Source organism: Pholis gunnellus (genome assembly GCF_910591455.1).
Source record: "Pholis gunnellus genome assembly, chromosome: 19".
Classification (NCBI taxonomy): domain Eukaryota; kingdom Metazoa; phylum Chordata; class Actinopteri; order Perciformes; family Pholidae; genus Pholis; species Pholis gunnellus.
Window position 1 is genome coordinate 4,799,030 of NC_136546.1, and position 18,855 is coordinate 4,817,884.

At 45.9% G+C, this 18,855-nt stretch overlaps 1 protein-coding gene across 3 annotated transcripts in view; it reads right to left on the minus strand.

Annotated features, from left to right (window-relative positions):
• fynb (FYN proto-oncogene, Src family tyrosine kinase b) overlaps nt 1-17,452 on the minus strand; it is a 51,267-nt gene extending 33,815 nt beyond the window's left edge. For 2 of the 3 annotated variants that reach the window (XM_079180252.1, XM_079180253.1), the window contains exon 1: nt 17,311-17,452. The gene's annotated coding sequence lies outside the window, so the exon portion shown is untranslated. Of the gene's footprint in view, nt 1-4,585; nt 4,665-17,310 lie in introns of all 3 variants that reach the window. The other variant, XM_079180251.1, reaches the window with a different exon arrangement.
• Nucleotides 17,453-18,855: the final 1,403 nt, after the last annotated feature.

Sequence of the window (18,855 nt, forward strand, 5' to 3'; positions counted from 1 at the left end):
TGCCCGGGAGGTTCCAGATTAGTGCTCATATGCAAACCAGAATCGTTTCCCGTGCCGCGGCCGAGTGAAAGACTCCATTGTTGGCCTCTGCGCGTCCGTGTCTGCAATCGGCCCATCAGAGTGTGATGCCACTTAGAAGGCCTCGCGCACAATATACCTGTCACGGCTCTAAGTAAGTCTAAAGCTTCAGTCAATGAGGAGCTACGGCTGCTGTCGTTCAACCCCTGCTTTCATCAAAACCGGCCAATAAAAAAAACATCAGAGCTTATTCTCTCCTCCCGGGCCATATGGCAGCCTCTACGCTTAATCTGCATGCATTAGAGACACGGAGATCACTACTTTCTGATTTTTCTGAAGATCCCTCTCTGCAGCAAGAGAAAGACAAAAGGGCACCTTCAACCGCACAAGTAAAATGCGAGTCGACTTGCAGGGCGTGGAGGAGAATTTTCAGAGTCATAAAATCACTGAGACGGATTCGAAAGCAAGTCATTAGTGTGCTGCAGCAGGCGCGGTGAAGGTGGACTCTTTAGCAAGTCGGCGAGTCAGTAAAAAACAGGATGAGGTTACGCTGCTGTAGCGTTTGCACAGCAGGCCTTCTCGCACACACACACACACAGACACAACCACATCTTCACACACACACACACACACACACACGCCTGCATCCTGTAAGCAGCAGCGCTGCAGCCAGCTGTTCGGCTGTTGAGCGGAGACGGTTCATGAACTTGAAACCATGTTGCTTTTTCGCCGGTCAAACAAACCCCAAAAAAAACCAATCGGTGTAAACAGACATGGATATCTCGGTCCTTTTCTGAGCCAAACTTCAGCCTCCCGCACGTGGCCTCCACCCACCCAGCCGACCGCTATTACAGGCAACAGATAAAGGGGTTTAGGTGAGGGATCATTGAAGCGCTGTGGTTGAAAAACCCCTCCAGCCAATGAGTTCCCCCCACGCCCATGCTGGCCCCTTTCATCTGAAGCAAAGTGGAGGGATGAGGGATGGAGGAGAACACCTCTTCTTTGCTCTTTTTCCTCTCCACCTCTTAGATTTACTACTACTGTGTTGTATGTATTTATGTGTGTATGCATGGTTAGCAGGGCAGTGCAAAAGAACACAAGCTCAAACCGCAACGCATAAATCTACCCGACTACTAAGAAAAGAAAACCTTAAAAAAACCAAACAAACGCTACTGGCAAACAAACCGGCATTTTTCGGCTCATTTTGCTGCTTGGGGTGTATATTTTTATCTTAGGATATTTCTAGCACATTGTTCTTACAGAAGAAGCAAACAGACCAAGCTGTCGCTGGACAAGTATACTATATATATATATATATATATATATATGCAGGCCCACTGCAAAGTTTGAGTAGGGAGTAGGACGCGCCAGAAGGTTTGTTACACAGAAGCATCTCAGACGCCGTCGTTGGAAACCGTTTGGACAAAAGGTCAGCCGCCTACAAAAAATATGTGCAATCCTTGTGTTCTCTAAGGAAGTTTTTCAACTGCATTGTGGGAAATGTAGGAAAAATCCCTTCTTAAACAGAACTAATACAGATGATTTCATTCCAGTAACAAGAGCTCACTGAATGCTTCAGGGCAATGAAATGATTCATCCATTAAGCAGATTTCTTTCTCAATTACCTGATTAATTATTGGGACCATGAAAAGGTCAGAAAATAGGGCCAGTTGACAATCACAGTGTTGTATTCACAGAAGACCTGGAACCAGAATAGAGGCTAAAAATAATAATAATTGCAGGTTCATGTTCTGTGGACTGACAGACTGTCAGGGTTAGGCTGTTAGACGGTCAGCTCTAGAACGGTTTGATCAGAAATGTTCCACACATGACAGAATCTAGACCAAGGATCAGTGTTGAGGCTCATGGTGGACCGACACTGAATGACGTCAGGTTATGTGTCTTTTATGTCACCCATCTGTGCACCAACGAAGAAGAAAAATCCCTGTAAAATAATCTCCTGGCATCATCCTACATCGTCTGTGAGGCGTTTAAATGGCGGGGGTTTTCCTTTAAATGTGTTGAATGCGATGAACTATCACGATGCTCTGCAACCTACGGCTGCACGTAAAGACCACTGATGGATATGGTTCCTGCTGTCACTGCTGGCAGATACAGAGTGACATCTCAGTCTGTGGGGGTGGTGGTGGTGACTGAGGATCACAGCTGGATACTCAACAGCGATCAAAGTGGCCAAAGGAAGACTTGAGGGGTGGGGGTGGGGGACGTTCTATGATGGTGGCCGGTGTGTGACGCGGAGGTTACAGAAGGCCTCTTTAGGACTTGGTAACAAGCACGGGGAGCCAACACACAGCACATCCTGTGTGAGCCTAGGCGGTAGTTTGCAGCCTCATATGGATCACTTAATTAGGCGACGGGAAAAGCATGCTGAAGACAAAACATGCCACCAGATGTGTCACTATAACGGAGTGGAGCCTAACTAGGGTTCATTAGCGGCAACACTTCTGAGCCTCCTTGCAATCAGACAAACTGAGAACCACAATAAAGCCCTCAGTCCGAGGGCGGCGCTGACATTTCGGCGAATAGCTGCGCGGCCCACGCCGTCACTGTCGGTGGAGGCGACAAGCCGGGAAGAAGAGAGGTCGGCTTGGGAGCAACCGCATGCGACTCTAGCAGTATCGATGTCTGGGATAATGTGAGGATGATCACCTCTGTGCTGTTTACCTGCACAATGCTGAAACTCTCCAGCGTGAAAACATGATTGGAGCCGGTGACTCATTTTTGGTTTCTCACCAGCCTGCAATACCGCCTACCCAGCAAGAGACCTGAAGCGCGCGCGCACGCACGCACGCACGCACACACACACGCACACACACGCACACACACACACACACACACACACACACACACACACACACACACACACACACACACAGTAAAGTTAATGTGCTACCATCGCGGCTCTGACGAGCTTCTTCTTCTTGACACCTGCCGTATCTTCCGTGTCACCGACAAAAAAGAAAGAAAAAGCTGAGAAACTCCGTAACGCGCCCGCTCGGCTGACTCCAATCTCTGAGCAGCGAGACATCCAGGAGCACCGTAGGAAACTGGAGCACACGCAAATAAAGGAGCTATTAGCGCAGCGATGACTGAGCCTGCATAATGAATACAGTTGCGATGAATGCCGGGTACCCAGCTGACTGTGGTTTCCTGGAAGGAACCCTTGTTCAGCTCTTTCCACTAACCCATTGATGAATTCTACCAAAAGAGAAAAAAACAACCCTCGTTCCCATTTATAGCTGTTTGTCGGATGCTCGGCTGGTTTTTCATTTTTTTATTACAATGCGCCTCCTTTGTCGGCGGCTCCTCTCACAGTGAAGAAGAGGAAGCTACAGGAATGCCTCTGACTGGGTCAGACATGGACATCTCTTTGGCTTCAAAACAGGTCGCAGAACAAGTGAAGCTAGCAAATGGCTGCTGTGCACAATGAAAGGTTCTTGACTCGGGCTTAACCTCACAACTACAATATATGAAGAGGCCCGGCTGCTAGCGGTTTGTTTTTAACATACGGACGGGTGACAAATGAAAGAGGTTAATGATGCAGACGCTCATGTCTTCGTTAAAAAGCATTCACTTACTGAGTGAAAGTATTCACGACAAAAACAACAGTTTGAAACAATATATTGATGTGCGAATTAATTAAAAAAATGCCCCCGGTGTGTAAAGGCCTTTTAGGACAAAAGTGTTATTCTAGACCCCCCAAAAACTAAAATTGTAAACCGTGATTGTTGTGGGTTGTGCTGCACCACAGCAACCCTGGCCCTTTAGGAGCTTCGTGAGGAACCCTGGGTGGGTTCTAGATCAAACCCCTTGAATATGAAAGGCGGTGTGTTCTTGTTAGCACTCTTAGAAGGTGGAAAGGTTCCGCATAGAACCTCTAGAGAGTATCACAGATGGTTCTAGGTATAGCAGTTTATGTTAAGTTCTCGGTGTAGATACGTCACGTCTTTCATCTGCCGCAATATGTTGCATGGGATAAGAACAAACAACACATACTGTGTTGGGGGGGGTCACACAGCGGGATAGCTGCAGTGTGGAACTGGCTGATCTCACATTGACCCGCGTGGAGACGTACGGGCCTCGACCTTACTGCAGCTGGCTGCGGATTAAAGATGGACAGTTGGGTAAGGTCATATGGAGATATCAAGCAATACAACACTTTAGCTTTTAGCTGGTAGCATCTGTTGCCCTGTAGGTCAACCTGAAGCAGCAACAACAACAACAACATACCGCCCCGGTGATGGCAGGTACACTTGTGTGTGGTGGCAGTTGCTCTACAGCTCCAAATCCAATTCATCCGTCTTTTTTTAAATGCACCGTTTGGTGCATTTGTCCATCTTTCTCAACACTTTTGCCACAGCTTTAATAAATTAAGTATTTTTATATGAATTTGCGTAGTTTAGTGCATGTGTGCTCTGCTATCTTTAAAAAAAAAATCCTCTCCCAACACGCGGACGTGAACGCGCCCTGAATTCGAGAGAGTTCGTGTGAGGTTATGAATGAGCGTGGCGGTGTTGGGAGTCCAGCGGAGTGGGACGAGTCATACCTCTGGTTTTCAGCGTTTCAGGATTTCTTTTCTTTTCTATTTCCTCCACATTGCTTCGTGCGCCGCCGAAACAGAGGCCCTGCGGGGACACAGAGACGCTCAATTATTCATCGTCTCATTCAATAAACCATGAATACCAGCCGCCGCCATTCACACTTCTTCGCCAAAATGGGTCAAACTTTTCCCACAATGCTTTGGGACAACGTCAAGGGACTGACAGCCTCAACCTCTAATGGTGAAGCTCTTTTTTTTTTTTTACTATTATCATGGTGATAAAACACGAGACGGTGTGATAAAAAGTAGAGAGGACGAGGTTAGATACACACAGATCTGTCCAGCTGGAATAAATGACCCCAATCCACTCAGAAGAACAAAAACAGAAACATGTCGCCATTGTGGCCGTAATATTTCAACTGGTAAACAACAGGTTGCTGCCAGCTTGAATCAAAAGCCTGTGTGATGGCCCCGTAGTCACTGCCTCTCCAACAGCGAGGTGGATTTTTAGAAAATCCATTGGCTCACCTCTTCAGGTGTGAATGAGATGACGCTATTAAAACGTAGGGAATTACGAGCAGGCTTGACAAAAAAACAAAAACACTCCATGCCATCTGGTAGTGGACTCGACAATTAATCTTTTCATTTCAACACACTCTGGCGTCGCGGCTGGTGTGATCCAATCTCAAGATGGTCGGTCTCTAGTTTGCATTTGTATCTTAAGCGCTCATTTTCCTTCACAAGACTCATTCTTGTTCTCATTAAATCATACACATTAACTTTATGTTACACGGGGAGTCGGAAACTGTAATTGTAAGTTCTTCTTCCTCTGTCATTGATGCTGTATGTACTATTAAAAGTGCTTTGTGGAAATGGAAAAAATGAAATGAATTAAAGGTGGCTTTTTTTAAAGCGTATTCTCTAACTCCTACAACACAACAAATGTAAATCTCACAACTGTGAGCTAAACCACAGAGGACGTCTACAAGGTGACCTTCATTCACAAGAACAAATCTCCACCGGGCGTGGACGAACTTTAACGGTGGCTGCCGGCTCTTGACAGCAGAAACACACAATGCAGTCATTGTGAGGCGGCAGGGCCGTGGGGTGGGTTAACTGCACCTCCTAACCGCCCTTTATTTACAAAAGACGCGCCGTCACCGCTGCCAGATATGTTAGAGCCCCATTAGCTGCTGATTTGACTTTAAAAGATCAGCCCCGCTAATCTAATTTAATCTGTCTCTGTGGTTTCTGCCGATTGCCGGAGCAGAGCGCTGTATTGGGTGCTGCGAGTGCACGCGGGCCCCGGCAATGTGAAGCAAACTGTTTGTTCAGACGCCCACGTGGAAAGCTGCTGCTGCTGGTTTGTGCATGTCGGGGTCTGTTATGTGATCACTTCCTGTTATTGGTTTGAATTGGGCCACCGCAGACACGATGGTTCACTTGGCAAATGCCGAGAGGGGCATGATGGGTAACGAGCTGAAAAAATATACATTAGTCTGTGTGCATCGGTCCTGTTATTTGGCAATGTAGACGAACATGTGGAGTGGAGTGGTTGGTCGTGAAGACTTTCGCACCAGATATCAGCCGTCATCACGGTTCTGACCACACACACACACACACACACACACACGCTATTTTTTTTAAAACACAACTTTCTAATTTAACCCCAGTGTAACAGCTAAATGGCAGGTATATATAGTGAGGTGGTGACTGCTTCGGCCTCTTCGTTTCTTGACGTATAACACAGGACAAAAACAAATAGTAGAAGAAGAGACAGAGGAAATGAGCAGAGAGAGAATAAAAGCAACGCTAATGAGGACAACAGGATGGGACACTTTCTTTTCCGCTTCAGTCTATTTTCTCAGAGAATTTAATTCAGCAGGTCGGAAAGCACCTTTTAACAAAACAAGCGTCACTACGGTGGGATGAGTGAGCATTCAGTAGTGCTCACGTGTTCAGACAGAAACACAACTGCTTTTTCACTAGGCTTCTATTTTGGGGGATCCTGTGCACAAGAACTGCGAGGGTTACCCAAAATACTCGAGCTGACCTCAGTGTGTGTGTGTGTGTGTGTGTGTGGAACATGTGATTTAAGTCTTCTTTACCAGCAGAAAATTGCCATTTGGCTGCTCCGCATGTCTGCGTCCGCTCTGTGGCCCCCATCCTCTCTCTCTGTCGCCTGATGCAGTCATGGCGACAGGGCTCCCAGCAGGCTTTGCTGTGAGTTCCGTGGGGCCCCTGACACCCGGAGGGATAGCTGACTCTCTCTTTTCATCAGCAGCCCACTCCCAATAAAACATAATGGCGCTGAGGGGGGGTCGGGGTCATTCAGCTACGCGGAGCGGTCACATGACCGGCCCGAGGCACAACGGACTCAGTCATTCTGCTGGGACAGATGAGTGGGACTGAAGTGAGAGACACACAGCAGCATCCACAGAGAAGACCCCACAGTGAGCGACAGTGGGCAGGAAGGCACTGCATGTGCTCCACAGTGCAGCCAGAGTTCAAGAGGAGAAATCAGGCTTTGTTCGGATTCATTTCATTTCCCCCATTTGCCTAATAGACCCACGTACTGACTGGGATTGTGAGCTGCCAACATTAATATTTCCAGTCTTTCATTAAATAAAATGTGTGTATATGGCATTCAGTGAAGGATTATATTTAATCAATATAAACATGCATAAAATGACGGAATGTAGGCCAAAGACACACGGCACATAGCAAAAGGCAGCTAGCTAATGTTAGCAGTGATAGCTACGCCAACTTCTACAAAGCTGACCGAGCATCAGTCGTGCTCATGGTGCTAACAGTGCTGACGGAGTAACAGCCGTGCTAACGGTGGCAAAATCGGTAATTTGTGCCGACAGAGATTTTGTCGTTTTTTTTCCATACATTCTTGTTCCTGGTCAAAAACGTGTCCACTACATTACCCACAACGGAACTCCCACGCTGACAGTTCGGTCGGAGATTCCGGTGTGTTATGCTAGTAGGCTAATGCTAGTATTCTCTTAAAGATGAATATTACCGCAGAGTAACAACAGCCATTGCTGTAAAGTGGAAGGAACTTCTCACAGATTGTTCTACTTAAGGAAACATAAGAGCTTTGCACATTAATCAAAGTTCTGAGGGCAAGTGTGTTGTGTGGTTTACTTCACATGTCAGATAAAGACAGCAGAACAACTATCTGGTATTGTTTTTATATGCTTTGCTCCAGTTAGCTTCAAATTCATAAAACAAAGAGAAGAAAAAATAACAACTTGACAAAACTCGACTCGGTTTTTTTCTCTAAATGAAAATTGCAAAAGGGCTGGTACTCCAAAGAAACTCCCTGATGGAAGTCAAGTGGTAGTGCAGGAGGAGAGGAGACAAGCAGAAGCCACTATCTCGGAGACATTGTCTCTCCCACCTCAGCCACTCACCTCAGTGTGCCCCGGGGCCACTCACTGATGGGGCCTTCTGCTGGGAAATGAACCCAAGTCTCATGGCGTTGGGCAACTGCTTTCCGCTCCGCTCCGCACCTCGCAAGCTTTAACACAAAACCCGCCGTCAGCCGCCCACTTCTGGTTCATTTCGGGGCTAGTCTCTGAAGGGTAAGTAGGGCACTCTGCCGTCTCAATAGGAGCTGCATTTGCAAAGCTTACAGCTGCGGGCTGCAGCCTTTACATGGATTTAGAGCAACCTTGCAGACGGTGGGGTGGCTCGGTAATGATAATATATTCAGCCGCCTGTGGTTCTCTTTGTTTTTTTATGAAACACTGTCGTGGGGTTCATGGTAAAGATATGACATGCCGGCACGCTAATTAAATCCAGATCGTTTCATCCCCGTTCCCATGAGCCCTGACGGAGGTGATGTGATTGGCAGGTCAGGACTGAGAGCCCTCACTGAGAGGCTGACTGACGCTGCTGCTGAGGAGTGGATTAAAATGGACTCTGTACAGTAGATGCACTGGCTGTCTGCACACAGGCCTACGCTACGAAAGAAAGAGAGAGAGACACAGACAGAGGAAGAGAGGGATTTGCCAGGTGATTAAAGCGTTATGGAGAAAGTAAAAAGGAGGGTGTTTTCTTTCCCAGATCAAGAACTAACACTTCAGAAACACTGAAAAGTGTCTGTGTGTTTGTCGGAAGACAGAATTCATCAGATCCAACTTTGATTTCCTGATGCAGTTTATTCCACCCGAGTGAAGCAAAAAAACATTTAAAGCTCCCTTTTGAAATCGGTGGAACCTCCAGAAAGAGACACTTGTGAGACCTCAGGACAGTGGAGCTTGTCCCCCATGTCTTATATTGTGATAATGTTAAGAAGGCGTCACAGCCGGTAAAGATGGGGAGAGTAATTACAGTGACCAAAAACAGTGACCAAAAACTGAAACATGATACGCTGTGGTAATCAGTTCTGTGATTACCTGCCGGGAAGAGAGGCTGACGGCAGCCCTCTTAGCTGCAATGCAAGCAAGGTGCTGTCGGCTCTTGTTATGGCAGCCCAGCAACCTTTTCAGCCCTTGAAAAATGACCCAGTTTTTTCATCCGCCTTGCCCTCAAACTTGCTGCAGACTGCGCAACACACACTCAAGAGTTTCGCCCACATCCTCTTTGTTTCTGCTCCCCGCCATCTCCTCAGGAGTGACCTATCCGTACTGCGAATTGTGCAACTAATTACATAACTATCACCGCGTCCAAAATGGATTTATGGAAGGAGCCAACGATGAGCTATCTCGCTTTTTTCCCCCTCATCTCTGTTGCGAGTTGCACATCAGACAGTTGCTAGCAGAGAGTGTGACGTGAGCCAGTTAGCTAGCAGAATATCAGCCAAATATTTTACACTGGACAATCCCGTCAATAAACCGGCGACATGTACTGTATGTACGGCTTTAGTTCATGTATTTGGGGGTTTAAATCTGAGCCAGGCCATAAAACATGACAGAGAGTCTTTTATCGTGAAGCATAATGTAACTGTAATGCAAAACGTTACCAGTGGAAACACTTTATACCCAAAATGTGCGTAGCAGGAACACCTTCTCTGGCCTTGGGGGGGGGGGGGGGGGGGGGGGGGGTTATTTAACACGTGACAGAGCATCTAGAAGACGACGCCCTGCGACGTAGCCGGCCCGGGTCTGACGTGACACCACCGCCGGATAAATGAGCGGTCATCTCCTTCTGTCTGCGCCGGAAATGCAGAGAACTGCACGCCTGCACAGCAAAACGGACAGCGCAGCGCTACACAGAGGGCAGACAGCCGGCAGAGTTCAGGAGACTGAGCACTGCAGTGGCAATTGGCCATAACAGGAGCTCCTGGCAGGTAGTCTGGCAAAGCGCGGAAGCCGGGATTCATGTAAAGACTTCCGCTGTGCTCTGCGTCGACAAAAAAACAAAAAAATCCTGAAAACGAGACCACATTGAAATTCATACGACACCATAAAACACAATAGCCTCTCTGCGATGCAGATCTTCTAACCGCATCATCCGCGTGCAGCACAGGGAGGCTTTTGTTGGGGCAGAATACGGCCTCTGTCACTCACACACGACACGAGGCACAGCTGGAAAACTCACAGCGAGTTAATCATGTATGAGGGCCATTAACGTGCGCACAGAAAGCACTTTTGTTTTCCTCACAAAATGCAAACACTTGTCATCAATCTGCCTGCCACCGCGGTAAACATATCATTAATAAGTAATAGGGCGCAGTGAGACGCATTGTCCGCCTCGCCGGGCGTTTCGGCGAAGGCAACATAATTGCTGCTTGTGTCTGGCAGGCGGAGAGCCTTAAAATGCTGCACATCAACACCGAGCCGTTAACCGCTGAGAGGCAATCCAAATGCTCCTGGATCACGCCTCTTGCACCTTTAAGAACAGCATTGAGATCCACATTATTATGTGGCTCAAACTCAACTCGCTCTCCTACCAGTCTGTGGTCCGAAAACAGTAGAATTTCACCAGCACAGAGTGTGGTCAACATGATATAAAATACTAATTTACCAAATGTTTTGTTTCCGTTTGGATTCATTTGAACATTCATTGTTAATAGTTATAATGCAATTGTGATTTGTTTGATGCATTTTGTGGTGAAAATACTTGATTTATGTATTTGCGACAATGACTCACAGCAGCTAGTGAAGGAAATAAATGCAATTTATTGGTTTGTGTACAGAGACACAAATTGTGTGGCTAGGAACTATGTAATTACATTACAACACTTAAGTTCGATTTAGGCAACAAGTCCCGTGTTTAGATACACACTTTTCTTGAGAATTGGTTTGAGGCTTTTTGCATTTACCATAAACAGGGCTGGTGCAGGAAAAGAAAGTGACGCCAATATGCGGTCATGTGCTTTGCAAAATTCTTCAAACAAGAAGCCATTGACTTTGCTTTTCACACACCATCAGTAAGACACATCTGAAAACCTGCAAGGCGTGCTGCATTGCATGCTGGTGACGCTACTGTGAGTAGGGTAGATCTGAAGAACATAACTGTTGAACATCAGAGTCGAGAGAGAGAAAAACGATGCTGTTAGATTGTAAGGAGTTCACACCAAAAGTTAACGTTAGTCTCTTCACTGCCAACACAGTAAGCATGAATAAAACATTACCGTCTTTAATAAATTCCCAAAATCAACTTCTTGTTTATGATCTATTTATTTGAATTTTCGGAGACACAACAGATGATAGTGAGGTATGATAGTGAGGGCAGTGAGGTATGATGCAAAGATCGGAGAAAAATCATAATATGTACACATCCAAACTAAATGTAGCAATATCAGCAAATCAGCTGCAAGGTCTCAATCATTTTGGTTGTTGGAGGAATACAACCACGAAAATACCTCATTTTTATGAGGTCAGTGACCTTTGACCTTTGACCATCAAAATCTGCTGGGAGTAGACGAATAACACTCAGCCGGGCTCACTGTAAATGAAAGTTACTCCAAGAAACTACAGATGGGTGATGATTTTAAAAATGTTTAAGTCATTATATTAAACAAAAGGCAAATAGTTTAAGTGACTCGATCATCTTGTCACACAACAAACTGGGCCTCCGACCAGTCCACCGGGGACGGACCCAGATCCGGCTTCGACCTGCAGTCGGAGCTCCGGCGGGAGGTTAAGAGCTCCGCGCCCGGCAGCGGTCTCTCCTCCACCGGCCCCTGTTCGAGGCCAACACAGACACCACAGGGCAGACGGCCCAGGATGTATTGCTGGGCCTGCTGGAGGAAAGGGAGGCACGGGAGAACCAGAACCAGGACTGAGCCGGGGCAGACTGGCATACCCTGCTGCAGTAAAATTAATGGCTTTCTAAAGGGACTCTGGTGCTCGTCAACACTACCGATGTTGTCCACAGGGGTCGCCAGACTCAAGTAATAACTTTAAACATGTATGGAATTTGGACTTTTGGTCGGACAAAACAAAGAGTATGAAGAAGATGTAACTGTTGGCCGAGCATTTTCAAACTACCTCTGGTATTTCATACACTTAATCAAACGAACGATCTAGTTGATGCCCTAAAGAGGAAGGAAAACAACGCTTTGTGCCGTGTTAAATACGATACTGCATAATGCATGGAGTCAGTGAGCTCCTTCAGCTGCTTCTCTCACCACCACATGGTGCCTTGGATCTGTGGCTAGCTGCTCAGGCACCCGTGTATGGAGGAAACCTGTTATAGTAACCTACCATTGCCATACCACTGCTTCAGCAGCAGTAGAAACTTTCCGTTCGGACTGTGGCAGAAATTAAAAGATACTTGCTCGACTTTATTCAGCGGTAAGGTTTTAAATATAGACAGAGGCGCTCCAGTGCACTATTAACCTTCTGAATAAAAGGCTAAATGGACTTGAGAGCTGAATGGAATCGGAGAGATTAAGAAAAAAAAAAAAAGGGAGATTAAAAATGGAAAATGTTGAGCAGGATATGAGAGAGAGAGCCACGCTTGCTGGCGCTCTCATGCCTCGCCTGCGCCCCAGATGTAAATGAGCAAATGTGATTCCCTTCAGAGGGAAATTAAGCCACACTTGACGACCGGCGACTGACTTTGCACATCTGGAGCCGAACACAAAGACGAGCTGTGGCGGGCCGATAAGGGACTGTGCGTGATGCTATCAGCTCGACGGCATCGGTTACACCTGCCCCTCGAAGCGAGACAAACAACTCCGGCTAATTGAATTCCTTTGAAGAAAAACACCCCTAAGACGGACATCTCCGCGGGTTCGTTTTGACGAGCTTTCATGCGAGTGTGTCGCTTTCACACATCATTTCCTCCCTGGATATCGCTGCAACGATGACCCAGAGACATATGCCCGGCTCGCTGCATTCAGATATTTTTAAATGAAGCACAAAGCTAGAAGAAAGAAAAAAAAGGGCGGCGGTAAAACCTCCGGGGTTTTTAATTAGTAGAGTGAAAAGAAAACTAGCAGTTGTGATATGGAGATGCTGGAGGGATTGCAAGTGGTACAAAAGAATTAAACGCATTGTTTTTGCAAACTGCTACTCCATCAAGCTGTCAGAGCTACATTGGAGCCCACACTGTCACTAACTTCACTCCCTGGAGACATATGATCAACATTGCTCCTGTAAAGCCGGGTCGGATCTTTATTCACGGTTACAATCATTAAAAAGCAAAAGCAGCCTGTTTATACATTCAGCACACTTTCAGTAGCTAGCGTAGCATAGATGTGCCAACGCCAGTTAATGAGGCGCTAACGTACTCTGCTAATGATTGGACAGACTGCGTTTTAGAGGCGGGACTTAGCGAAGGGTCGATTAACCTTGTTTTTTTATTATTTGATAAGCGCCAATAAATAAAACTTTATGTATGAGGGCAAGAAAAACTTGAAAATCAAAAACAAAGCCTCAGGCGGCTCTCTTATCGGCTGTAGTCTCCTAGTGATTTGCGACGAGAGCTGTTCCACTCATTTCCTGTAACCAGCGTAGCCAGAGCATGAAAACGCGGTGGAATTAGCAAGCTGACGTTAGCTAGCCCACGAGCCAGCCGCTAAATGAGTCAAATTGAAATACCAAACGCTCTACGCACCCTTGTCACAGCGTACGTTAGCACACTGCTATCGCCAGATAATCAGCTAACACTGATTCACCAGATGGTGAGATGTGCTGATAGCTCAACTACCAGTCCACAGGGAGGCGAGAACAGGCTTGTGTTGCGCTGTGATAGTAATGCTACACAGTGGTGACTGAAAGAGTAAAACATATGATAGACGCCGCGGAGAGAGGCGAGGTCTGATCAGAGGGCGTTAACATTTATTTATTTCATGACGTAGATTAGTCTAGAACGGTCAACTCTATCTAGGAGCTGGCCTTGCGATATTAGAGCTGATTTAAAACAGAAGATGGCTTTTTACAACACAGTTTTTATTACATTTGGTGAGAAACGTCCAGGTTAACATCATCCCAGCCATATCATTTAGCCAGAAGCTTAAAAAACACATTTAAGTGTACGGTTCCTCTTTAACCTCGATCTGTAATTCAACATTTACTCATCTATAACAATAGCTATGTCACGACTCAGCCACAGCAGGAGGGGGGGGGGGGCAGTTTATCTCTCTCCTCTGGGAGTGTGACACAAAGGACAACACTGTAGCGATGTCTTTCTGACCTCAGAGGTTGTGGCGTGACGCTGAGCGTGGAGGAGCAGCTGACTGCTCTCCCCGTCCCAGACGTATGAGCCGGGGCCATCTGACCCACCGCAAGCTCCGTGTGATGTCATCGACTGCTCCACTGGGCCGGCGGGGGGGGGGCTACATTTAATCAATAGTGCGAAAACACTGGGTTTGATTTCATAAGCAGCAGACTTTTTTATTTTTGTTGACTGAAAGACTGAGCTTTCCATGCAGAGACTAGCAGACTTGAACTCCACATGTATTTAATCAGTCATGCTGGTTGTCACAGTATTCTGGTGGCTAAGCAATGTCTGCAATAGCATTTAATATCCTCTTACTATGAAAAGCACATCTAAGAAAGCTGTATGTACTGCAAATATACTCAAGGTCCACTTACTAGCCTTTCCCGGAGCTTTCAATTGCATCTTACCGTCTTCGTCAGCAAAGTTTGCTCAGCTGAGATCGCTCACTTGTTATCAAGTGATGAACTTAGGTCGATCACGGGAGGATGAACTTCAAGCTCCATGACAACTGAGCAAAGTGCCTCCCTGATGAAGACCATGAGATGTGGTGGAAAGCCCTGGGAAAAAGACTCTCTACATTTTGGTCAAGCAGCGACATGTTGGCTGTGTTTAGATGTATATTTGTATCTTGGAGTACACTCGTTGTGTACAAGTGAAAATGATCACCGCTATTCAGTACTACGGATTCATTGCAGATTAATTTTTTATTCATTTAAGATTCACATTTGTTCAATAAATTCACTATTTGGCTTGCAAAAAGAGAAAATACTGAAAAATGCACATCATAATTTCCCAGTGCCCAAATGAACATTCTTAAATTTATGTTTTTTTCCAGACAATCAGTGTAAAATCCAAAGACATTCACTTAAATTCCACAGAAGACCAACATTTAGTCAGTAAAAGTGTAATTTTGGCCAAAAAATAGCTAAAGTGATTAGTTGAAACAAATACTCTGAATTCAGAACTCATGCCTCTATATGAGGAAACTTTTTAAACTTCTTTTAAAATTAAAAGACTGAGACTAACCAGGACTCGCAAACACTACCGCTTTCGTCCACAGGGACCGCCAAAGTCAACACAGAAGGAAAGTTCCTTGTAGTAGCTTTAAATCCAGACTGTTTTATATATAGTGAGAAGTTCCTCAAAGTAACTTCTCACTGGTGATCCTTTAACGAAAACAAAGATCTTAGGTCCATGACATCTTAAAGCAGATTGCAGACTTGATTTTCCAAAGTGTATCATTCGGACTAAAATACAAGAGCTGGTAAAGATCTACTCCTGCATTAGCTTTCCTGTGTTCTACTGTCCTCACCTCTGTGTGATAACCTGCCTGAACAGGTCTCTCCTGCCAAAAACAAAGTATCTGGCATGAGCTGTGATTAGGAGCACGGTACTTTGGCAGCGCCTGTAAGGAGGATGACAAGCCGTTTAAAGCTGTCTCTCTAACCGGGCCTGCATGCTAAACACAGGGGACTTTAATCAGTGATAGCGAGCGATGCCTCATCCTATTGTACAGCACCGATAATAAAAAAAAGAAAGAGGAGCAGCCCTCAACTCATAACTCATCCTGACAAGAGCGCTATATCTCACGACATCTGCAACACAGAACTTCACTGCAGAAACAGACGATTTAACACAAACATGGAAGTAAAGATTTGTTTGATGTCTGCCAAATCGAGATATTCAGACCTGGACAACGTGACGCAACAGCTTCTACAGAAAAAAAACCTAATATATTTCATAAAGCGCTTCTGGTTTCTGTGCTTGATTTCAAAGACTACTACCACTGGGGACTGATCCATACACTGGGTTTCCATACACCTACACCTGTGTGCCACAACATCAGATGGTTGCAAAAAAAACAACTAAAAACAAGCAGCTTTTGCTTTTATTGGTGCAGAAATCTTACACTTAGGTGGAGTAAGCCAGCTGCTGGCACTGCTCAAACAAAAACAATAAAGACCCAAGGAAGCTGGCTTTCTGAAAATAGGGATAATAGCACTTCTACAGCAGAAGCAATTACAACTGCAGAGAGCCACCTAAAAATAAAGTCATTCCAAGTGGCACATCTTGCTGTCTGTCACCTGTTGTAAATACAGGCCTCGTCATTGGGAGAAACTGTTGGGCAGCAGACGACAATACTATCAATGACACGGATTCTGCAGACAACGATGAAGAAAATGGCTGTGGTGAGGTTTTAAAGGCTAAAGAAAAGGATTGAGGGACGCCTGTCATAGTTTTTAAAAAAAGGTGATGGAAGCAGGTAAAGGAAGAGGGCCGTCAGCATATGGAGGAGGCAATCATATCCTCATCGCAGTGCAACACACCAGACTGGAAGAACACACAGTGTCGCCGCCCTGAAGTCACAGACCAAACATCAGCTTGGGTGGGTGGTGTTTTCCAGTGATGCCGACACACTTCACCTGCATCGCGCGCCTCGCTGCGTGGAGGAATGCGAGCTGGTCCTCAGAGTCTGCTGAGCGCTACGGTTTCCCTAATGCACGCGGGAGCGCCTAAACGCATCCCAGGTGTGTACGAGACACAGAGGGAAAAGAACCACTGCCAATCACGTGAGGTTGTGTCCTTCATCTGACTCTCCACTTAGCCTCCATAGGCAGATGCTGATGCTGCTGATGCTGATGGTGGTGTGTGTGTGGGGGGGGGGGGTAAAGCATGGTAAACAACCCGAGCAGAGGACCCTGACACCAATGCGTCAAGATGCTTTCAGGGATAAACGCCTCGCGGGTGATAACAAACATAAAGTATTCCTTCTGTTTCTCCGTTGACTTGTCTGACGTTAATTAGCTCCGGGAAACCCGTGTCTTCACTCCAGTGACGCGGGCTAGATGTGTGCTGGTGTGTACATTTCACCGAAATACACACCGGGTGTCATTAAAAAAACAAAACAAGACCCGAGACAGCCTTCCCATGTAGAGGAACGGGAGAAACGCGTAGCTAGCTAAAATGCTAAAGCGCCCTTTTACGTTCAAGAAATGTCAATAATATTGATACTACATGGAGAGAGAAAAAAAAATCAAAGTAAGTCACACTGCTTCAGAGGTACCAAGGCGGCAGAGTGATGAGAGAAAGGGGACACGTCTTACCTGTTCAAACGCGTCTAATATCCCGCAGCTCTATACTCCATTGCCGTTGTGATGAAGTGGTGGGACAGTGAGACAGGCTGCCCTGGTGTCGCCGTGCTCCGCTCGTCGTGGCCGCTGCGTGTGATGGCGTTAGCTCTGCAGGGCCCACAATGAAACTAGCGCCGCCTTCACGAGCCGTCGGAAATATCATGCTGAGGCAGCGGGCGGCAACCGACGGGATCCAACAAAACGGGTTGTGCGGGTTGCATAGAAGATTTATCTGAGGAAAAAGACATGGACATTGTTCTTTGTAGCCAAGCTGTCGAATGGGATGTGTTAAAGGACAGGGGACACACAATCCATGACATGATTTGTTGGCTGATTTTATCTGAACTGCAGCCCATCTTATTGGTATTCCCTCTGAGGATTGGTCTCGTTGAATGTCTCTCTTTGGGTATGTGTTTTCGAAAATTAAACAACTGCATTTATTAAAAATAAATAAACATTACTTTGTGACTTACTTTTTTTACTTATTAATTGTTGTTTGGCTTTTATTACCCCAATTGATTGTCCCGACAGTCATATTCCAGAGCTTTCCAGAAGCAAGTGAAGGACGCATAACGGGCCCGGTCTTTGACTGGCAGGACGGCCGTCCAATCAGAGGATAGTGAGGGGGCAGTGGGTGGGCGGGACGGGGATGGTGAATGTGAATGTGTGTAAACGGATTCCTTTGATTAAGATGTCTAGTAAACGTGGATTTAACACAGATGTCACAGCAGAACTAAATGATCCTAGACTTGTATTAGATTTTAGAAGATTAATAACATCGAGAATAAAAATTCTCAATAGAAATATAGTCACATATAAACTACATAAACAGTTTTGTTTTGATATTTTGATGGTTACATTTCTGAAAGGTTTAAGTGTGTTTTTTTCTTATAGGCAGTGCTATATTTCGGTTTGACTTCCAATGAAGTGACAAACAGCTGTATGAGCTGCAGCGCATGTTTACTTTTTTTGTTTCTTAATTGACGTTGGAGCGCCATCTTCTGGCTACACAGTGGAACAGCACTTTAACGCCTCAGAGCAGCCGGCTCACTCCGTACAGTCAAGCCCCTCATTACTTCATTAGGGCCTTTGCAGCCATCCCAGACCCTCCGCTACTTGAAGTAGCAGTTGCTGTCTGATGTCTGCCAGCTTCCCACAGCTCAGAGCCTACAGCTGCTTCGGCGGAGCGGACTCACGCGCAGACAGTTGCACGCGCACGGACACCCCCCCACTGAAATAATGAAACTGATGACGAGTTAATAAGTAACCTGATATGATGGGATGGAATTGTAGATTGAAGATTTTTTATTTTTATCTGGCGATTCATTTTCTATGTCTGTTCTCTTTTTTTAGTTTTTCAGGTGCGTATTAATTTAGATAACTTGCCAACACACAAGAGTGCGTGGAGAAATTACAATTATATGAACATGGGGTGAACGTCTGCCTCTTGTGGCCAAGATGAATATTACATATATAATACATACATAATATTACAACAAACAACTTTTTTTCTCCACC